The sequence below is a fragment of the Lissotriton vulgaris genome, chromosome 9 (genome assembly GCF_964263255.1).
Source record: "Lissotriton vulgaris chromosome 9, aLisVul1.2, whole genome shotgun sequence".
In the NCBI taxonomy this organism is placed as follows: domain Eukaryota; kingdom Metazoa; phylum Chordata; class Amphibia; order Caudata; family Salamandridae; genus Lissotriton; species Lissotriton vulgaris.
This window is the reverse complement of record NC_141697.1, coordinates 514879310-514903476: the sequence shown is the minus strand read 5'-3', so window position 1 is coordinate 514903476 and position 24167 is coordinate 514879310.

Sequence of the window (24167 nt, the reverse complement as noted above, 5' to 3'; positions counted from 1 at the left end):
GAGTGTGTGGTTCACAGGTCAGGGGGAATTTGATATCCTCCAGCAAGTGCAGATAAAAGTTGCCATATTGTGCCTGCCTGTTGATGGTTTACTTAATGAAGCACAACTATTTTACTGCAGTGGGGAGAGAACCTTAGAAACCATCCAATTCGAATTTCTTAAGAAATGCAAGGTCATGTTAGTTTTTGAAGAAGTTAATTTTTGGGGGGATTTAACATGAGAAATTTGTCATTCATAGTTGGATTTTCAAGAGACAAGACCTGAAGATGAGAATGTCCTTGATAGAAGATTCCTGTAAGTAAAGTTGCATACCATTGGATGATTCCTGAGGATCCCACGCTATAAATCTAAGAGGTTCACAAAGTGCTAGGGAAGGAGAAACAAGGCTCAGTAAGCATAAGGAAGATGTCTACATAAAGCAATGTTTTGGATTCCGTTTAGGTAGGTGCTGTGCCAAGAAGTCATTCATACCACTATTCTGTAGTTTATCAGGTATTGCATAGAACTGTAACCTGTGGCATGTGGAACTCTTCTACAAATTGATAACCTTCTTGTATAGTTGCCAAATATCTTGATCCCCAACAAGTAGTCTATTTATGGAGTCTTGTAGATCGATGTGGTGCTTTTCAGGAGAGTCATCCATTGTTGGAATCGAATTGATTTAACTTAATTTGTTAGCTCGGACACTTTTACTTCCAGGGTCCCCAAGGAGGTCATCTCCTTCTCAATTGTTTCTAGTGTTGTCTCCTGTGAGGGTTGGCTGTCTGATATGGATTGTGTTCCTTGTTGACGTAAACTGCTCCCAAATAAAGCAGCCATTTTGTTATGCGTGTCATAGTCAGTCAGTCAAAAGTCTTTATTTCGATTAATTAAAATCATAAAAGCAGCATCAAAGATAACATACATACAAGTTAAAAAGTTTTAAAAAGCTATACACAAACGGATGAGGATACTAATTTTTTGCAGCTATTAAAACATATACGAGATATATACAATTCATGATTTGTGCATAATATGTACAAATATGTGCAAATAGCAAATTTGAAAGTGCAAATAGCACATTTTGTAGCCCCACAAAAGCTCTGTGCAAATATAATGTTATACAAATAGATACAAAATTCAAATATACATGTCATAGTAATTGTATATGGACAGTAAGGAAAGAGACTTATCAAGAAGTTGTTTCTTTCTTTTAATATGATATAGGAGTTTCCATAGAGTGGACTGAAAGACTTCAACACAAAACGTTAAGAGGATAGAGGAACATCCTGCATTCATGCATTCGTCGAGTTAGGCATGGGAAGCTCTGTACGGTTCAGGGTAGCATCTAATAGTCAAAATAGAGGCCAGCAAGACCAGGCTCTACAGGTGGGCATCCATCTTTCACAGGGCCAAGTTTGATCTATTCAATGATTATTTTCTACATACATCATAAGGATTAATACCAGTCAAATTCTGCAAAGGATTAATACATCATGCATAAGTCTTGGGCATGCCTATAGTCAGGGCCACTGGAATTATGTGGCTGAAGTATGTGGCAGGGTTGAGTAAATTATCTGGCAAGAAAAGGCTAATTATGGTGCATAATGAGCCACATTTTATAATAGTATTACTTCATTATTTCATAATTTTTAGGTTGAGCGTCAGCATGCATGCGCTGTCTGCAAGACCTGTTGTATTCACTATAGGTAGTGTAATCCTGCCTGTACTTACCATAGGTTACCTCCTGCATAGTTCTTCATTGCTAGCTCCTCATTGGTTGGCACTCCCTCTACATCACTTCCATTTTACGGCAGGCGCACCAGCCAACTAATTTCATGACACTCTAAGTGCATATCTGTACCTTTGGGGATTACTTCTTTTATGTCCTGCTGGTGTTACAATGTGAGTTCCTGTTCAAAATACCCTGCTCGTTTATTTGATCATCACAGCATCCGCTTCATGGGCCGCCATGCTCACAACTTTTGTCTACACAGGGCGCCGTGCTTAATGTTTCAGGCACAGGCACCAAATTACTGACACAAAAACTACATTTACCATGAGCCCGTTGTCAAACCCTCTGCCGAACAGGAAGTAATGTGGGTTCACTTCCGGGTTACAATACCGGGAAGAAGAGCCGCTGTGAAATCCGCGAAAAGCGTAGCAAATATACCCATTGAAGCAAGGAGAGGAAGAAGTTGCCAGCAAGAACAGGAGATTAATATAGGTGAGACGCCGAGCAGTGAGTAGATACTAGCGCGGAATTTAAGCTCCGCGTGCTACAAGCTTACTCAGCTGTTTTGTCTCTACATAGATCGACCGAGAAAACAACAAAACAAGAAATCAGGAAGAAGGAAAAGGTGGGCAGGCACCCAAACAGGTATGGGTTCTTCCGGCAATGAGGGTATTTCAAATAGGGGTTTGCAATAAACTAAGACACAAAACTGAAATATAGCATAAATTTCCCCATGTAGAGCCGTGTTTGAAAGAAACTGCGCAGGAAGTCCAAGCAAGCTCACGGTCCCGCAGACAAATTGTTTAAGGTAGGAGCATAGATAGGGCGTTTTGTAACCTTACGACAATGAAGGCACAAAATGGTCACTTACACACTTATTTGTTATTTTAGAGAGAGCATACATAAACATCTTGCTGGTAGCATTTGGGTTAAGAGAAGATTTAAACCAAAGACATTAGGTAGGTTTCACTACCAATGGAATTGCCACAAATGAACTAGAAAGCTGAGGGTGGAGAATGCGACAATTGATTGTTTTTTGTTTATGTAGATATGGCCAATATGATTCACAGTAAGAAGCCCTGATGAAAGCCCGTAACTGAAAAAACGAGGGTAGAAACGCGTCGGCAGACATAATTAATTTATGCCTCTGAAATAAATCAAATAGATTGTTTCTCAGAAATCAGGATTTAATAAATGTGGACATTTAATATTTGTTTGTACTTATATACATGCACTAAGAAAGTTGATGTGCGGTTTGATATATATATATGTGTGATGTATATGGGTCTAATTTGTCTTTGATTTTTCCACATGTTGTTTTTCAGGCGTTTTTGTGAAAATATTAATGTTTTATATCGTCTGAATACAATAATGTCATAAATGTTGAACGTTTATTTTTTGTTGAATACATGTGTTTCTCTGAAAAAAGAGAATTTCCACAAAATAATTCTTAAAATATTGAATAAAGGGTCAAATAAATAACCCGAACCACTGAAAGCATATAGTGTGGTGTCTTTAAAATAAATAAATAGGATTCCAGGTTTTCTTGTTAAATTTCATGTTTCAGCACGGCATCCGCTTTCTTGTCAGTTTAGTGCCTGTTACTTCAGGAGCAGTTCTTTGACTCACAAGCCTACGGATGTGATGGACATCAGGCCGTTGCTGTTAAAGGGTTACTTGTGTTGCAATCAGAAGGTAGCAGCTGATTTGCCACAGCCGCTCAGGGTTAATAGCGGCACAAGAATGGGACTGCAATAAGGAAAGGGGGGCCGCTCGGTCCTCCCGCATGTATGGCGGGGTGCCGGCCTTCCCTTCCCCAGCACCCTCAGTGGTGGGACGTGCCCTTTCGCCGCGTTCTGATGACGCGGCGGGTGCACCCACTACCGATTGGTGGCGGCTCTGGCGTTGACCCGGACGCAATCAAATTGCTTCCAGGGCAAGGAGGCGGAGCCGGGGGGGCGGACCAGTTGGATCTGGTCGGCCCCCAACAGGGTTTAAAAGCCGGGAGAGCGCGGCAGGCGCCCTCTTGTTCCCGCGCTCTCCAGGCTTCGTCCTCGCCCAGGAGGGCAGAATGATCTTTTGTTTTTAATTTTTCAGATAGCGTAGTCCTTGCCTGGAGTGGGAAGTCGGACGGCGGCATGGGTCACTGTGTGGTGCGGGCCTCTCCTATCCTTGCATTCCCGGGTCGACACGCGCCAATCTTGAGAAGTGAGGCGCGGGGCAAAAGCTTCTGGGCGTATCGATTGCAGAGTGTGTGCGCTAAGCAGCAAGGTTAAGGTATCGGTTTCTACGAGGCCATTGATGCGAAACCCCCGTGCAAAAACGGTGAGCAGGCGCAGTAGAGTGTGATTAATGGTTTCTACTGAACGAGCGGCAATATTTTCACCTAGGTAAATTGTGCAGCTCCCCCCTTTTTTATCAATTCACAGCCCGGTACGCCAGATTTTGTAAATTCTAGTACCGGCCCGACGAGATATTAAGGCACCGAGTGCTAAGGTCACGTGGGCAGCAGCTGGGGAATTAGCAGGGAAAAACTCGGCAAAGCAGGGTCTGGCCTGGTTAGTACATGGATGCGAGGCCATATTGGAGTCTGTAACAACTGAGGCCTGGAATCTTGTCCCCTACAACTGTGTATAGTGGGAAAAGGTGGTGTGCAGGTCACATAAAGCAGGGCACATGATATTACTCCCACAGGGGCACATTCAGCTGCCAGCTTCAACCTTTAGGGGGGCTTGTGCATATATTTTAAAAGCTATAGCATTGCAGTGCATGACAAAAGACAAAAGGGGGGCCAAGAATTTTCGTGTAAGGTTTCCAAAGTGTGTTTAAGTGCCGTGTGTTAACTTTCATTTCATCGCAGGCCAGGCATACGGGGGTGCTGTGGACTGAGCTGACGGAGAGTTGCACAGGGAACAGCCCTATCAGAGGACGCGGGCGGGCCTGCATTTCACTGCTTCTGTCGGGCCGCCGGGCTTGAGTACACTCGCCCAAACACTCAGGCTAGCTGGTATTTCGTGGTCACAGTTGCGTGGTGCTCACGGCCAGCCTGTGTGCCTCCAACTTTGTACAGGTACAAAAACATATCGCGTAAGAAAAGGAAATGTCTAGTGGCCGTGGCGCTAACGTTCCCGCATGGAGCTGATGCTGCAGGGCATGATGCGCAAAATGTCAGCCATGGACAGGAGGCTGGGGAGAGTGGACCAGTTGGGGAAGAATGTGGCCGAGCTGAGACAGAGGTTTGATGATCAGGCAGGGCCATCAGGGAGACCCAAGCGAGTTATTGTGCCACCGCAGCCGAGGGGGGAGTTGGATGCTTTGCCTAGCCGGGGTAGAGGCAAGGAGGGTAAAAGTCGTGCTCCCAGGATGAGAGTAGTAGGGGGGTCACCTGTCAGAGTACCACCATTAGCACCCATACCTACTCCACCAGCCCCAGTTATTCTACCGGTTACACCGGTTCCGGCCACACCACCGCCAGCCACAAACATAACGCCCTCAGTGGTCCCAGCGGTTATCCCAACAGTGCCAGTGGTGAATCCGGCACCTACCGCAGTACCGGTCTTAGGATCACCCATCGCAGTGATTACATTGCCTATGGTTGGCCAGGTGCCCCCTGAGCTTGCAGCACAGATAGCAGCGGTACTTCCTAGGCTAGGGATTGGGGGGATGTTACCTTCCTCTGTGGGTGCCAAAGAGGCTGGGGAACATCCTTCTGAAGAGGCAAAGAAGATGGTAGCAAAGATCATGATGGCCAGTGGTGGGGGTGGTGTGCCAAATGCTCCTAATGTCTCCCAAACAACATGTGCAGGCAGCGACGCGGGAAAAGACAAGAGTGTTGACCCTACGCAAGTCGCGGAAAGTGGTAAGGAAGTGGCATTACCGGTGCTAGGGGAAGGTACAATACCCTCCAGGAGTGAAAATCTTGCACAGCATGTTACACAAAATGTGAAGGAATTAATTTGGGCAGACAAGTATGTTAATATGTTCTCTTTACTAATGGATAATAGAGAAATGGAGTTTGCTAAGACACAGAAGGACTGGATGTTGCCTAGTGAGTTGCGGGCCCAAATGGCGAGATTCAGGGTTGAGGAGACACTGGTTAACTGGATTAGGGCCTTCTCTGTGTTTGTGGCAATCACGGCGGAGCGCTCCCCCAATTTGCAGGCAGAATTGGCATGTTACCAGAGTAAGATCACCATTTTCAGCGAGAAATATGGGGGGGATGGGTGGAAGGAGTATGATATGACCTTCAGGAAAGCAAAAGAATTTGATGCTGCATTAACCTGGGATAGGGTTGACACCGTCTCATGGTATGGTCAGTTTACGGCCGGGCTACCGGCAAGTGCAGGCCCTAGCACAAGCTGGAACAAGAGCTTCCCCTCTAAACCCCAGTAGCCCTTTCGGTCAGCACAGAGTGGGGACATGTCCACTAGGGCGGGGGGCAGGGTTGGTCGTAAGGGCGTGGGCTGGGATTTCAACAAACGATCCCGCACCAGAGCACAGGGCACTTGCAAATTTAAGCATGCATGTGCCCTGTGTGGCCACCCTTCCCATCCCGAAACAGCCTGTCGCTCTAAGGGTAATGCTGCTGAAAACAAGGGAAGAAAAAAACAGGAGTAAGGGAGGGTGCAGCTGGTAGCCAAGTCATCCATTGACTTCTTGGCTATGACCCCTTGGCTGAACAGGTATCCAGATCATGTCTCCGCAAGAATGTTGCAGGAAGGTTTTTCTCAGGGCTTCAGGATCCCAGCAGAGGGATTTGCTGGGACACCAGAATGTAGGAATTAGCTATCAGTGAGGCACAACCCAGGGGTGGTGGCTACAAAAATTGGAAAGGAATTATGCCTGGGGAGGATAGCGGGCCTTTTACTGACATCCCCGTCCCTGATTTTGTTTGTTCACCCCTTGGAGCTGTCCCAAAGAAGGAGAAGGGCGAGTATAGGCTCATACATTACCTTTCAGCACCTAGGGGCGCTTCTTTGAATGATGCTATAGATGAAAACATTTGTAGTGTGAGGTATGCGTCCTTTGACCAAGCTGTGGAAATGTTGAGTTTCCTGGGTCCTGGGGCACTGATGGCCAAATCAGACATTGAATCTGCTTTTCGGTTATTGCCTGTGCAACCCTTGGATCAGCACCTGCTAAGTTTCTCATTCCAAGGCAAATTCTACATGGATATGTGTATGCCCATGGGGTGCTCTATTTCATGTGCTTACTTCGAGAAATTTAGTTCCTTTCTGGAATGGACTTTTAAACAAACAACTGGACACCACCATGTCATGCATTATCTGGACGACTTTCTTTTTCTGGGCGCAGCGGGCTCACAGGAATGTGTGGGGGCATTGCCGGAATTTTGCGTGCTCATGCGGGCTTTTGGGGTCCCGCTAGGGCCCGGGAAGACGGTTGGGCCAACAACATCCTTAGAATTTTTAGACATAGAATTGGACTCAGTGGAGGGTTGTTTCAGGTTACCCAAGGACAAAATCATGAAATTCAGAACAACTTTACAGCAATGCCTACAAAAAGAGAAAGTAACTCTCCAACAGTTACAGCAGACAGTGGGTCAGCTGAATTTTGCCCTAAGGATAATACCAATGGCTCGCCCCTTCTCTCGCTCCATCGCTCAGGCCATGACTGACCTGTGGGAGAAGCACCACCGCACTAGGTTGGCGGCCGAGGTTCACCAGGACATGCGTATATGGATTGCATTCCTTAAGGATTTCAATGGCAGAGTAGTGTGGAGTGGTCCCCCCACCACGTCAGCAGAGTTAGGTTTATGGACTGACGCTGCGGGCAGTCTGGGGTTCGGCGCCATACTTGGGAACAGGTGGGTGGCCCAACGGTGGCCAGCTTGGTGGGAGGAGAGCGGCTTGACAACGTTTTTTGGAGCTGTTCCCGATCTGGGTGGCATTGACGGTGTGGCCTGAACAGCTGCGCAACCAATCGGTCATCTTTTGGTCTGATAACGGTGGTGGAGTGTAACAATCAACAGGCGGCACGGTGTAAGTTAATACTCCGCCTCCTGAAAGAAATTGTGGTGATTTATTTGAAACTGAATGTACAGTTTAGGGCAAAACATGTCCCAGGGGTGCTGAATAACGCAGCTGATGCACTTTCTCGCTTTAAGATGCAGGTGTTCAGGGAGCATTTACCATCCGCAGTGGCGACACCGACACACTTCCCAACTACACTCAGGCAAATTGGTGCCACCAGCAACAGAACCTCTTGGCAGCCAGCCTAGCACCCAGGACAAGGACAGCCTATGAAGGGGCGTTTATGTCTTAATGCTCCTTTTTTGGACAGGACTGTGGGGAAAAGTGGTGTCAGGAGGGGAGTTTCATTCAGTACATGATTATGTTACACAAGGAAGGGCGCTCAGCTGCAACAGCTAGCAGACATAGGGCAGCGGTGTCTTTCTTTGCACAGCTAAGAGGGGCCAGAGATCCAACGGACTGTTTCATAGTGCTGAAGGCACTGAGGGGATGGTGGTGCTTGCAAGCAAAGGGAAAGGACTCTAGACAATCGAAAGGGCTAGAGCGGTTGGCAGCACTATTGAACGCCTTGGTTGACACATGTAGTTCACCAGGGGAGGTACTCTTATTCAGAGCCTCTTTTTCACTGGCCTTCTATGGGGCCTTACAGGTAGGCGAATTGGTGGCCAGAAGCAAGAAGGACATGCTAGGTGGTCTCCGGCTGGAACACACAAAGATACTTAAAGACACACTGCTGATCACCATACTTAGATCAAAGACGGATCAGGAGGCCCAGGGGATAGTCTGGTTCTCCATCGGGCACGGTCTGACCCTTGCTTCCCGGTATTCCATGTGGAGTCCTTCCTTAAGCAACGGATAGGCAGGAGGGGGGGGCATTGCTAATGCATGCAGATGGTACCCTTTAACCAAGTTTCAGTTTCAGAGGGTGCTGTCGATGACAATTGCTAAAGCTGGTTTGAATCCAAAAGATTTTGGGAGACATTCTTTCAGAATATGGGCTGCCACTGAAGCAACAGCCAGAGGGTTGCATGCGAGCAATGTCAAAAGCATTGGGAGATGGTCTTCCAACTGTTATAAACGTTATGTGCGGCTGCACATGCTGTGAGGTAACAAGTAAGTCATGCTGACGCTTGTTGTTTTTGTTTGGATTTTTCAGTTTCACGAGCCTGTCACTCAGGGAGGAAACTGGTACCGGGTCAGCAAAAGCAAGTACCTTCATCACGGCGGACTGAAGAACACAGGAAGAAGAGACGAGTTGTATGGGTGGTAGGTCACTCCTATGTAAAGCGTGCTAAATCTGTTTTCTTTTCAGGTGATTATAGACGGAGGGCAGAGAGGGTGGTTTAAAGGTATCCTTCCATGGAAAGGGGGGTCTTTGCCTCAGTCAGTTTAGAGGATACTTTAGAGAATTGCTCAAGAGACACACCCCACCGCCACCAGTAGTCATTTTACACATGGGAGGCAACGATTTAGTTAAATTGGGCAGAAGGGTCTTAGTGGAGGAAATGATCTCCGTATCGAACTGGGTAGCAAAAGGACTCCCAGGCTGCACTATAGTCTGGTCTCAAATGATTCCTAGGATGGAATGGAGGGGGGGGACTCTGTCAGGGCGTTGAATCACTCGGTAAAGAGGGTCAACAACAAGATAGAGAGGCTATTTCGGTCACCTCAATTGCAGAATATTCCCCATAGGTGCATCCGGGGGGAACACTTTTATTTGCAGGATGGGGTCCACCTGTCTAGGTCAGGGAATGAATTACTGTTGGAAAATATTGTAGCATGGTTGTTAGGTTTATCGAGGGAGGCATGACCTTTCAGAGTAGGAGGTTGTGGGGGGGCCAGATAGTCGGTCAACTATGCTGGCCTGTGGCGGTAATGTCATGATCGGTGAGCAGTCAATTGAAAGTCCTTAGGGGGCGTCCCCATTCTTGAATGGGGTCGCCCAGGGGAAGGGGCCAATGGTCTCTCCTAGAACTCCAGGGGCGAGATACCCGCTTGGTTGGATGGGTGCAGGGGAGGGGGGAGTCACGCTTTCTTCTTTCGGCTGCTTAGTCACCCCGCACGTACACTATGACGTCATTAAACGGCGAAGAGTGAAAGGGCCCCCTTTTTGATCAATGGAGTTCAGGGAGAGTACGGGAGTAACCGGGAGGGGGGGAAATACTCTCCTGGTAAACAGGCCCTCTGAGCATGCGCACTCATACATGAGGGCGTAGCTGGTTAATAGGGATCTGACACCGGTTAGCGACCTTGCCGTAGGCCCAAAAGCTAGGATATGCAAAAATTCATACGTAGGATGTTAGATTCGGTTAGGAAACACGCTGTATTAGACATTTGTTAAGGTTAGCCCTTTGATACCTGTCTACATCGCTTGTAATCTAATGTCAGAATTTTTGTATATAAATGACTGTGTAAATATTGTCTATTTTCAACAAATTTTAAATTTGTTTTTATGTTTTAATAAATATGGCCGGGGGGTCGTGAGGCCCCCTGCCTTCCAAAAAAATTCCTAGTATGATTAATGGCTTTGGGGTAAGGTGGTGGTGGTGCGCAAACAGGGAGGGGGTGGTCGGCGTCCCTGACCATAAGGAAAGGGGGGGCGCTCGGTCCTCCCGCACGTATGGCGAGGTACCGGCCTTCCCTTCCCCAGCACACTTCCCCAGATGACGCGGTGGGCACGCCCCACCACCGATTGGTGGCGGCTCTAGCGTTGACCTGGAAGCAATTTGATTGCTTCCGGGGCAAGGGGGCGGAGCCAGGGGGGGCGGACCAGTGGGAACTGGTCGGCCCCCAACAGGGTTTAAAAGCCGGGAGAGCGCGGGAGGCGCCCTCTTGTTCCCGCGCTCTCCAGGCTTCGTCCTCGCCCAGGAGGGCAGAATAATCTTTCCCACCCACCAGCCCCTGAAGCAGATTGTTTTGTCTTATCCATTTGTCATTGGTTAGGTTAATATAGTTTGTGTAAATTTTCCCTTAGGCCTTTTTCCCGTTTACAGGCCATATAATCAAAGTAGCTGTGTTGGTGTATTTTACAGTGTGCTGTATTTGTTTTCCTTAGGCCTTTTTCCCGTTTGCAGGCCGTAATATGGAAGTAGCTATGTTGGTATGCATTACAGTTTGCTGTGGTGTTTTTTCCTTAGGCTTTTCTCCTGCTTACAGGTTCCACAATTGTCGTATTTATTGTATTCCTTGGTCAGGCGGTAAGGTCATGATCGGTGAGCAGTCAATTGAAGGTCCTTAGGGGGCGTCACCATTCTTGAATCGGGTTGCCTAGGGGGAGGGGCCAATGGTCTCTCCTAGAACTCCAGGGGCGGGATATCCGCTTGGTTGGATGGGTGCAGGGGAGGGGGGAGTCACGCTTTCTTCTCTCGGCTGCTTAGTCACGCCGCACGTACACTATGACGTCATTAAACGGCGCAGAGTGAAAGGGCCCCCTTTTTGATCAATGGAGTTAAGGGAGCGTACGGGGGTAACCGGGAGGGGGGAAATACTCTCCCGGTAAACGGGCCCTTTGCGCATGCGCGCTCACATGTGAGGGCGTAGCTGGTTAATAGGGATCTGACACCAGTTAGCGACCTTGCCGTAGACCCAAAAGCTAGGATATGCAAAAATTCATACGTGGGATGTTAGATTCGGTTAGGAAACACGCTGTATTAGACATTTGTTAAGGTTAGCCCTTTGATACCTGTCTACATCGCTTGTAATCTAATTTCAGAATTTTTGTATATAAATGACTGTGTAAATATTGTTTATTTTCAACAAATTTTTTATTTGTTTTTATGTTTTAAAAAATACAGCCAGGGGGTCGTGAGGGCCCCTGCCTTCCAAAGAAAGTCCTAGTATGACTAATGGCTTTGGGTTAAGGTGGTGGTGGTGCGCAAACAGGGAGGGGGTGGTCGGCGTCCCTGACCATATTTGCTATGCGATCATTTATAGCTCCAGGTGCTAATGCTGCATTTCTCCCCATCAGCAGAGTTTGACGAGTCGACTCACAGGCTCTTGGGGCACCAGCAACAAACAGCGCTTGTGTGTTTTTTATCTTGTACTAGTGCTGCCGGGAGGCATATCCGAGCCCTGGTTAGACATAGGCGCTGGGAGCTGCTGCAGCCACTGCTGCGGCTGAGGCACCTCTCCCACCTGCCATTTCTATAAGCAGGCTCCTCCAAAGGGAGCATGCAGATCCGAGACCCCGCAAACCATTTATCGCCACAAAGATTTTTTGGGCCGGTGTAGTTTCAATTGAAAGCAAACAAACCATACATGTTTACAAGAGTATTGTAACTTTTTTCCATCAGCGCCCTAATTTAAACAAAGTAGCGTGTGTGTGTTCGAAAATTATTTCATTTTTTTATTTTAAATACGTTTAGTGAAATCACTACTTTTTATTGCATAAACAAAGTTGTAGTGTCCTGCGGGACACGTTCTAGTCTTTCTATGAAGTGTAACCCACACTGTACACCCACCCACCGCCGGCATCACGAGTCAGTTTACCCGGTCAATAAAACTGGCCGAACGCACGTGCTCGCTGCAGTGTCTGTACTTGCCATCATGTGGGCCTGAGGCCCAACACGACACTGGCGACGAGGCGGGTAGTTGACCCCGCATGCCTGCTGCTCGGCGTCGTCGTCCCCTGTGGAAGGAAAAAGGCCAGACAGGCGACACCCCCACAGCACTGGACATAGCCACCGGCGACGACCACAGTGGTGATCAGCGCGACACTACTCCTACATGCAGCTACGGAGCACCAGCCGAGTCTAGCCATGCCTCACCCCTCCTCTGATGTCAGAAGTGGATGAGGGAGGGGGCAAGCGATCCTGGTGAATGTGAGGACCCGCAACATAGCCCCATTGACTCTCGCAGGCACTGCCAGCAATTACCTGAGGGTGGCAGACCGCCCCTGTCGGTCGTCATTGGTCCCACCAGCGAGGTGCCACAGGAAAGCACCCGAAAAAGACCCAGAGGCCGTGCAGCCAGCGACGACGCCCGAGTTTGAAGGTACTCAAGTGGCAGGTCATAGCCCAAGGCTGCACCCGAAAACCAGACCCGCGCTAGCACCGTGCGCAACCCGCAGCAGTGGAGAAGCCTGTGACCCGCAGCGTCTTCTGTGCCCCGCGCCCCCGCTCACACCTGCCTGCTGAGCCTCCACGCTCCAGCGCGTCGACGGCCTCTGCACACCGGGGCTAGAGCTGCGCGGGACTGCTGCCAGACGTCTCGCTAGTGCCATGAAGAACACAGCGAGCTACCGCGGCCCCGATCGAAGCGCGAAGCGGACCCGCCAATGAGCCAGCAGCCTACCTGAAGGGGAAGGGTTACAGCGCCACGTCACGGCCATGGGCCAGCGCCACACGTAGGCAGGAAGCCCCCCTTAGCCACGCATGCAGCACTGTACCGGCCACCGGTGGTGGCAAGGAGCCACCACTGATTTCTCCGTCACAGCGCAGGCCCTCCCCAAGGCCCATTGAAGAAGCTAAGTTACCGCGACCGAACAGAAGGCGCAGCGCCACCAAGCGGTCGCGAGAAAACCAGCACTTACCGGAGCCCCTCCATGAGGCCGCCCCAACCAGGGCTAAGGAAATGAGCTCCCCAGCACGTTGTCCCTCACCGGCACAATCAGCCTAGACAAAAAGGCAGCCTCAGAGAAGAGAGAGCCACCTAACTGCCGGTGGCAGAACTGTAACTGGCACAAGAAGCACAGAGGATCTCCTCCAGAGACTGCTGTAGCCTTAAAAGATCAGACTCAGGCACAGCACCACGCAGCAGTCGCCTGCCTGCATATTACTGGCAAAGCACCACACCAACTGGTGATCACCTGCAGCACCAGCATCCCTGCTCAGCCGTCTGAAGCAGCCCCAGTCCAGAACCTAGAAGTTAGACCACCCCGGCTTTCCCGGTGGCCACCTAGGACAAGGCACAGCATTACTGTGAAGGAAACGATCTGGTCCACCTGCTCCACACTGCACAGAAGATCAGGACGGCGGAAACCGGCACGCTTCAGACAGTTAAAGCCCGCAGTTCTCAAGTAGGGACTGCCAGGACTTTTTATCACAGCACTGCCACCTAGTGACAGTGGGATGCATCAGGCCCTCCTGCAACTGCATCAGGCCAGCCTCACACTGCCAAGCATCGCCCCTGCACCTACCTGCGCCACACCCACAGAGGCACCGCACCTGGTCAACCAACCGGCCCATGCCCAGCAGCCGAGACAACTTGCGCCAGGCACAGCAGAACATAACCCTGGAGAAGAACGCTCACAGAGGGGCCCTCTGCACCCTGCAAGGAGGAACAGCCAGGACGCCTTCAGAGACAGCAAAGTCTACCGGTAGCCACCACAACCAAGAGCCCCTAGGTGCCCCCAGCCGCATCAGCCTCATATAGGCAGGAGCACCGTCTGCCACCTCTGCAAAGTCCGGGGAGAGATGGACAAACCCCACAAGGAGCTATAGGAAACTCAGAGCCACACATGGACAGCCCCACTAGCGAAAAGGGACAACCAGCTAAGACTGCGATGTCTCAAGAGAAGCTGCCCCCAGCAATGGCGCAAGAAAGACTAGTGCAGAGCACGCACCACATGTGGCCGCCCAAAGCCACCGCCAGTGATAAGGTCACATCACTCTCCCCTGCCGGTGAACTGGCACAACCGGCAACCACCCCACAGGCACCCCAAGTGCCAGAAGAAAGCATCCAAAGAAAAAAACGAGACCAAGCACTCAAAGGACACGCCAAGCCAGAAGCGCGCAGGAGGTCGCGCCAGGGAATCTGACTGCACAGTCAGCACCCAGGAAACCTCTCCACACAGAAGCACTGCCGAACGCAGGTTGGAGAGCACACACATCCCCACCACCACGGCGAAATCCTGCTGTAGGCCGAAGACCACCCACTGTGTCATCCCTCACACTGCCTCAAGACGGAGTCGGTACGTCCCAAGATTGGCAAGAGCGGAGTCGCACACCCCATGTGGCAGGCCGCCACAGCACCATGCGCTCCACCGAACACCGACACAAGACCGGACGTCACGTCACCCAGCAAGCAAGGAGTACCTCACCAAGTGACTAGTCCAGACAAGCATGCCAGAGAAAAGGCAGAAGCCGACGCCATGACAGTGCCGCCTCGAGGTCCAAACGCAACGACCTCGAAGAAAAGAAGAAGAGTGACAGCCCTGTCACCCCGAAGACCGGATGAGCACAGGTGGGCTGAACAAGCCAACAAAGGGAGAATACCGAGGACTCACAGCCAGCAAAGAAGCACACCCTGACACACCAGACAGCTACCAAGGTGGACCGACGTCCCTGGATACAGCCTCATGGATGAACCGAACGTAAGCCGCAACAAGCGCCTACCGCGTCTCATCCTAACGCTTCCCCAGGCGACCGCCCGTCCCTGAGCGTCGGCAGTCTAAGTCAAGCGCATCCCTGCTCCTGTCCGCAGATGCCACAGGTGAAGATCAGCACTGAGTGCCCACCCTCACACTGCCTAAAAATGGAGTTGGCAGTGGCCCACAACAGGCAAGAGAGGATCCCCACACTCTACGTGTCAAGCCGCCACAGACACTCCACCTCAGAAAGGCGGAGGCAGATGGCTGCCAAGTCTCTCCGGACATCCAAAACTCCCAGCAAGTCACCAACACCTGTCATCCCGAGTCACTACATGGCTGGCAACCACCATCACCCCAGCCATCAGCACCTGTGCCAAAACCCACTGCCAGAGATCGGCAGAGTGGACTGGCAAGAGGTCCAAGAAGTTCAAATAAGACGTGGTCCGCGAACATGGACCAACGAACTTCGACATCATCAAGAACCAGAAGTAAAATTATAAACAGAAGAAGGTCGCGGTGACCGGTCCAGTCACAGAGTGAAAAGAAGACAGTGTCCTAGAGCCAGGACAAGACCAGAGGGAAACGGGTGGAGTGCACGCCACTCGGAGAAGCCTGGTCAGGAGGACAAGAGCAGCAAGATGACCAGGCTGCGTCGTGAGGAAGAAAGGAAGAAAGGAATCGAAGGCCATGGTGCCACCAGAAACAACAACGTCCAGGAAGATGTGAAGAGGTGGGGCAAGCCAACACGCACCATAAGAGAAGGTGACACGCACCACAACATCGAGCACATTGACATACATATCCAGGCGAACATCGGTGGCACTAGGAGAAGAACAGGCATCTACTCACAAAGTTCTCTGACAACCTGTCGACTGCAGGAATGAACAGGCTGGACCATTGGCAACACCCACCTTTGGGATTGAGCGGAAGTCTGGATGGGGAGAGCGCTCATAGGTCCGGCAGAAGTAGAACTGACCACTCCACACCAGCCCGTGGATATCCAAGGGGCAAAGGCCTCAGGGACACCGGTGGCAGAGGGGCCCTACAAGAGAGATGGATCCATTGCCGTCTACCCTGCACGTGCCAGGAAGAAGAGGAACTTGTGTGCAAAGGCAGGAGTCAAGAACCACCCTCCAGGTGGAGCTACGGACTTCGTGGTGACACTCTCATCGTCTCCTCCAGTCACACGCAGACTGTGGAGTTGGAGCAACGCTGCGGAAAACACCCGGCCCAGTGGAAACCTGATGAAGAGGGCCTCCAAGATATCTTGTGGCAGGAGAACAACCGCGAGAGCGGCGTCCTAGTGAGAAGGATGTCCTACAACTACTCCCTCCTTTGCAAAGTGAAGCCATGCTGGCGCCAGTAAAGAAACCAGATGGACTGGTAGAGAACAACATCCCTCAGATCTGCCATCCTGGCATCTGTCTGTCGTCACCACAAGAGCGAGGCTGAAAGATCAGAAAGGCACATCCACGGAGCACCAGGACGTCATGCCCATGTGAACTATTGGTTCCAGCTGCAAGTTTCCACGTCGTTATCCGTCAAGCAGCTGAAGAGACCTTTGTAAAATTGTGACAATAGTATAATATATGTCTATTCCCTCCCGCAGGTTCGGACTTTTGTTCTTTTCCATTTTTATTAAAGTTTGGGAGGAATGTAGTGTCCTGCGGGACACGTTCAGGTCTTTCTATGAAGTGTAACCCACACTGTACACCCACCCACCACTGGTGTCACGAGTCAGGTGACCTGGTCAATAAAAGGGGCAGAGCGAATGTGCTCAAGGCCAGTTTACTGTAACACAACCCCTGGTGTCTGTGTCCGTACTTGCCATCATGTGGGCCTGAGGCCCAACGCGACAAAAGTCTTTTTCGCACGTTACACATTGTGCAAAGTGAGTGAGTGTTGTCTGTATGTGTTTTCTGGAAGCACTTCGGGTTACACTCTGTTGTTCTCATGCGTACTCCGTGGGGGCATAGAAATGGTGGGATCTCTTGGGAAGACCATGGCTGGATGGATCTAGCCCCAGACTTCACTGTTTTCAACAATAACATGAAGAGTCGTTTGAAGCATTTCAGATAAAAGGGCGATGGCTGAACTAAAAAAATATGAATGCAAACGTATATGAGCATTGAGGCTTCCTAAGTGTAAGGCTACCTTCAAGATCAAGATATATAACCTGTAGTTGCTTGCAGTCCTGTCCCTCCCACCCCCAGCCTCCCACGTTGTGTTGCTTGAAAGCATTGAAGACACATAGTCGTGGGCGCACATTCCCGTATTGGGCGCATATTCCTGTATTGGGCGCATATTCCTGTATTTCTTTTTGCTTCCGTAAACTACAAATGTGAGCAGCCTGAAAAGCTTTTCTTTCACTCCAAAGTCCTGCTGGCACCTGAGGTCTCCCCTGGTTCCCAGGTCACATTACTGTCTCCATGAGCGTCTGTAAAGGCAACTAACTGTAAATAGATGAAAGCATTTCAGCTTAACTCCTACATTCTTGTGCACTGGACTCTATGTGTAATTGTATTTCTTCCTCTGGCGCTGGGATTTCAGACTCAAACTGCAGCTTTTATACACATTCACAGGTGCAACCTCCTCTCTGAAACAAAATACTTTTATGCGCTGGTCATCCGGGTAAAGATGCTGCTCAGACAGTATCCCAATACTCTCCGGTCCTGCCAAAAACAATTGCCAAGGTCAATAGGTCACAAAGGCAAAACCTGCTGGCTATGCCAATCCTGTGTTGATGGCATATCAGGGAATTAGTGCGTAAAAAAGGTAATGCTCTTTTCATTTTCCTTCCACCTCATCAGGAAACAATCTGCCAATTTCACTGGCTTATAAAAACAAACATAATTTATTGGAGTTGTTATGAACACAAGCTTCTCTAGGAAATGTAAACCAACATTTTCCTGAAAATAGATCTTGTGAGATAGCCTAGTGGCTTGAGCACATGCTGCATAGGCCTGTGAGCCATCTAACCCTTGAGGATTTAAGCATTTGTCCTGCAGATTAATTGGCTATTACCATTACCACATTCATTGCTACTGAAGGTATTTTCTTCAGAAGGAGTTGTGCTGTTCATTTCCATATTCAAGCCTGTAACAACCCAGTTAAAAAAAGTATTATTATTAGTCTCTTCAATTTTCTCCAGTTCATTGGTATTTGTTTCTTTTGGTGTCTTTTAAAAATCCTTGCTTTCAAGTAAACTACACAGGGTAATGTGCTGCATGGGTAAATACTTAGAAGGACCCACAAGAGAGACTTATTGGCTATGCCAATGCTTGTTAAACTTGGTAACACTTTCTGGGCCTTGGTTGCATTACATTAGTACCAATGTAACACTCAAATATATCAATAAGTAACAGAAAGGTGACCAGTCCAGCTTTCAAAGAACTTTCCACTGCACAGCAACACATGTTGTCACATTTTTAGTAACTTTTGAACTGTTTGAGCTAGAAACCCCAATTTATTTTGTTAAAATCTGCAGATTATTCGGCAGATTATGGATTATTTGGCAAAATGGCTAAATCTATGATTATGCAAAAATCATTGCAGCCGCACCATCGCATAATTCCAGTGGCCCTGCCTATAATACATCTATATATATGGTTTAACAAAGGATGACCCCTTAATTTTAGAGAGCCTGGGGTGTATCCTATATTTAGAAACAATGGGTTGCTAGATTTTTAATCTCCGTAACAAACATAGAAGGACTCGCTTCTCATAGTAGAAGACCAAGAGAATATTGAATTGTACAGTACCATGGCATACATTGTAGACATGCTCTTTTTGCAATTAATTTATTCATTGCATTATTTCAGTCTTAATTCATATTTATTTCCATAGAATACACATTCCTGCTAACCCTTCAAGAACACCTTGCTTGACACCAGGCAAGTGAAGTTACCACACTTTAAATCATGCCTTACAAATAGGTTTTTTATTCAATTTCTAACTTTTGCTTCTCTTTGATTCTTTGATACTGAGCACTGTGGAGAGGGTGTGGACTTCCCCTAAAATAGATACTTGGAGTAAAGTATAGACTCTCTCAAAATGCTGATGTGGGGTATGGACACAAACTAGTTCCATCATCAAGGGGACGGTCATATCTCAGATGGTGATTGGATTGTGGGTTGGCCTAATGCAGAAGGGGAAGGATAAGTGGGATGGGAAATGTCCCTGGAAAAGGTACGGTCAGGGGAAGCACATCATCCATTGGGAGGCAGAATTAAAGCCAGATGCTACTTTGCTATGATAACATTTGTCGAATAGTAGTACGTTTATGTAATATTAAAAAAATGGAAGCAAACCACACATTCATTAACCAACAGACCAGACAAAATAGGCAAATATTGAATTAAGGAAGTTTAGCCTGTGAATTTTTGGTGGGTGGCCAAAGTACAAGCAATAAATAAATTGCATTGAAATTCTGTATATATTTTGACACATTCGCTGCCCTTCATTGACAGAGGTCAAATGTCAGGCTCTGTCTTCATCTGCTTATTTGTTTTAAGATGGGGACTGGTGACAAACTCCTCTCACTTTTTAGTCAGAAAAAGAAAAGTAAAGTGAATTATATGTCATTTTTGGGTAACATGCAACAAAATGTAAATACCTGTATATGAACTGTACACATTCAGTAGTTAGGAAAGCAAAAATTAAGCATATTCTTTTGTAATTCTGGAGAGTGATGGAAAGCATGATTTTAATAGGATCAGAACAAATCACACTTTACTTGGCAATGCACAAATAATAAATATTCAAGGAAACCTAATTTCCACACATTATCGTTTATGTGCAATATAGTTTTGTCAGTAAAATTGTGTTTGTGCAAATTTATTGACCATTTCAATGGAAAATATGTTGTCAGTAAATGAAATGCGCTACCACACAATCCTTTACTTACATTTAAAAATCGCCCGCCTCATGTCCATTAACGCTAGGTGGGTCCCGAAAATTTGTCATACTAAAAAAAAGTGGTTCGAGTTTCGCAAAAATTTGGGAAACACTGCATTAAGCGCTTGGAGCAGAATCTCTCTTGCCTACCTGATCCTGTCCTAACATGAAAACCTTGCACGATAACCTTCTTCTAGTGAAGTGGCCTGTAATAAGGCTTATTATCACTCATTGAATATTCTGTAAATTACCCACAATATTTCCTCTCTGGCAAAAGATTGGTGTCCAAAAGCAGATTATTTCACAATATTTATTTTCTGTATGATGAAAAGAGCCTTGTGTTTTGCTTGGTTACTGTGGTGGTGGGGTGCCCGCGGGCCGGTAAATCAGGCGAGGAGGCCGGAGATAGTGTGCTATTTTTAAGGTAGTTTATTCGCAGTACAACAGTCATACAAGATGTCACGAAAAGAAGGGGTCCTGATGTTCGGATCCGGCGTCTCTGATGTGCAGCTCTCTCCGGAAGGTTCTTGCCGGGTAGTAGGTTCTCGAGGGATGTGGAGATACCTCGGAGGGCAAGAAGAGAGAAAAAAGGACCGTTAGTCCGAACCGCGATTCGGCAGTTATGCCACTACCAATACCGGGAGGTGAAAGGGCGGAGCGGAAAGTCGTGAGGGAAGGAGGGAAGGGGAAAAGAGGGACGACAGACCAGGACCAAGATAGCGAGACCGCAAGGGTGTACGGGGCGTGTTGGGGACTTCGGGCCGTGCTCGGTGATAAATGCTCTACAATATTTTACAGTGTTAACTCTAAGTGCGTTGTGCCTACAAAGATAGAGATTATATACAATATATACAGAGAGCACCTAACGCGCTCCAGGGGCGGTGTACAGGTACTCACGCGGTCTGCCGTAGCTCTCCAGGTGAGCTACGGCCGCTCTTCAGCTTCCTCCTTAAGGGTTCCACCACTCCTCTGACCACTCGTCTGCTTCGGTTGGCTCCTCTCCTCTGTCACCAGCCTGAGTATCCTGCCACGATTCTCCGACTCTGCTTCCATGATCCGGGATGCTTTTCACCGGTCCTGACGCTCTTTCCGGGGCGGGACTTCCGGGTTCACAGGGTAGTGCTTCCGGTGTTTGCAGGTCCGTGATTGGCTCCTGTATCGAAGAGAGAGGCGGGGGACTGTGGGTCAATGTTATTTTTCCGTCTCGGGGGCGAACCCGAGGGACCGGCTGGCCAGAGTTCGTGTGGATGTTCCCAGGATGAGGTAGAGACACAGGGGGAAAGAATCCTGGGGGGGGAGAAGACGGCGGGACTCCGTCACATTCCCTTCCCCTAGCTGTCCTTCTTGTACGGGCAGGAGAGGACGAGAGGGGGTACCGGGATAGAAAATCGGCGTTTCCTTGTTCCGACCCTTTTCGATGTTGGGTACGGAAATGGAAGGGCTGGAGAGAAAGGAACCAGCGGAGGACCCGGTCGTTGTGTCCTTTATTCCGGGCCATCCATTCCAAGGGGGCATGGTCGGTATAGATTGTGAAAACCCGGCCCTCCAGGTAATATCTTAAGGTTTCGATAGCCCACTTAATGGCAAGGGCCTCCTTCTCAACCACAGCATAGTTAAGTTCCCTGGGGAACAGTTTTCGACTCAGGTAAAGTATGGGTTTCTCGTTCCCTTGTTCGTCTTTTTGAGACAGAACCGCCCCTAATCCCTGGTCGGAGGCGTCTGTCTGGAGAATGAAGGGTCGGGCGTAGTCTGGACTCACTAGAACCGGACTAGAGGTTAGGGCTCCCTTCAGGTCAGAAAACGCTTGCCATAGGAGAGGGGTAGGATGCTTCAGGGCCTGTTCGGTGTTGGTAGCCTTTTTAAGAAGATCTGTGAGAGGCGCGGCTCTTTGAGAGAAGTTCGGCACGAACCTCCGGTAATAACCGAGAAGCCCGAGAAATGCACGGAGATCTTTCTTGGTTCTCGGGAAGGGAAGGTTCTCTATGGCTTCGGTTTTGGACCTCTGAGGTCTGATCATACCTTCGCCCAACAGGAACCCCGGGTACTGGACGGTTTGGGCCGCCAGGGTTGTTTTGGCGGGGTTAATGGAAAAACCGAAGGAGCCCAAGGAAGAAACAACGTCATGTAGGTGGATCAGGTGTTGTTCCCAGCTGTCGCTGTAGATGGTAGGGTGTTAAAATATCGATAACAAAAATATAGCTGACATAAATATCGTAGCAAAAATATCGTTTACAAAAATATCGACACCCTATACTTAAACAGGTAAGTACATAAATATCGACTCCAAAATATCGTTGTAATTAATATAGATGTAAAAAATATCGACTTTTTAAAATAATTAAAATTACATCAAATAATAAATAAATATAAATCCTATTAACAAAATACATTACATTACTTTTATTTTTTAACTATTTCAAACAAATTTACTACACTTTTTAATTATAAACTTAATAAATGTGGACATATAAATTAATTTTACACATTACTTTATATAACAACAATAATACATATATATAATTAAAATACCCCTTTACCCAAAAACCCAAAACTGACCCTGAACCCTAAAAATACCCCTTTACCCAAAAACATTTTCACTAAAAAAATCCTGTACACACACCTAAAATTAATTAAAAAATTAACATAATTAATGACATAATTATTATTCAATTAACTAATTAAAATTAATTAACTATTATTTATTACACTATTTATATTTATTTAAAACATTAATTAATCTATTATTTCATTATATTTAAAAACCCCTTTACCCAAAAACTGAAAACTGACCCTGAACCCAAAAAATACCCCTTTACCCAAAAACTAAAAACTGACCCTGAACCCTAAAAATACCCCTTTACCCAAAAACTAAAAACTGACCCTGAACCCTAAAAATACCCCTTTACCCAAAAACTGAAAACTGACCCTGAACCCTAAAAATACCCCTTTACCCAAAAACTGAAAACTGACCCTGAACCCAAAAAATACCCCTTTACCCAAAAACTGAAAACTGACCCTGAACCCTAAAAATACCCCTTTACCCAAAAACTGAAAACTGACCCTGAACCCTAAAAATACCCCTTTACCCAAAAACTAAAAACTGACCCTGAACCCTAAAAATACCCCTTTACCCAAAAACTGAAAACTGACCCTGAACCCTAAAAATACCCCTTTACCCAAAAACTGAAAACTGACCCTGAACCCTAAAAATATCCCTTTACCCAAAAACTGAAAACTGACCCTGAACTCTAAAAATACCCCTTTACCCAAAAACATTTTCACTAAAAATATCCTGTACACACACCTAAAAATAATAAAAAAATTAACATAATTAATTACATAATTATTATTCAATTAACTAATTGAAATTAATTAACTATTATTTATTACACTATTTATTATTCATTTAAAACATTAATTAATGTATTATTTCATTATATTTAAATTACTTCCCACCCTACTCCCCTATAAACCCACAACCCGCTACGGAACTATTAATACTAAATTCAACTGAAAATACATTATTAAATAATAATATACTACTAAAAATACTACTTTGACTAAAAATAATCATTAAAAACACTACATTACTTATAATTATTTAAAAAACGATATTATTGTAAACTATGTTTTTGTAAACGATATTTATTACAACTATATTAATGTTAACGATATTACTTACCTGTTTGTCGATATTTTGGTCAGACGATATTTTTGTCAACGATATTTCTTCCTGTAGATATTTTTGCGGCGATATTTATGTTAGGCGATATTTTTGCGGCGATATTCCTGCTCTGTACCGCTGTAGATGACAATGTCATCGAGATAGGCTCCTGCGTACTCCGTGTGTGGCCGTAGGACCTGATTCATTGCCCGTTGGAAGGTGGCGGGGGCCCCGTGGAGTCCAAAAGGCATAACAATAAACTGAAACAACCCCTCCGGAGTGGAGAAGGCGGTCTTTTTCTTATCTTGATCTCGGAGGGGAATCTGCCAATAGCCCTTGAAGAGGTCGAGGGTGGAGATGTATCTGGCCTTCCCTATCCGTTCGACCATTTCGTCGACTCTCGGCAACGGGTATGTGTCGAATCTGGACACTTTGTTCACTTCGCGGAAGTCAATACAAAACCTGACAGACCCGTCAGGTTTCGGAACGAGAACGATCGGGGAGTTCCACTCACTGATCGATGGCTCGATGATTCCCATCTTTAACATGTCCTCGATTTCTTGTCTTATGACAGCCCTTCGTGCTTCAGGGACA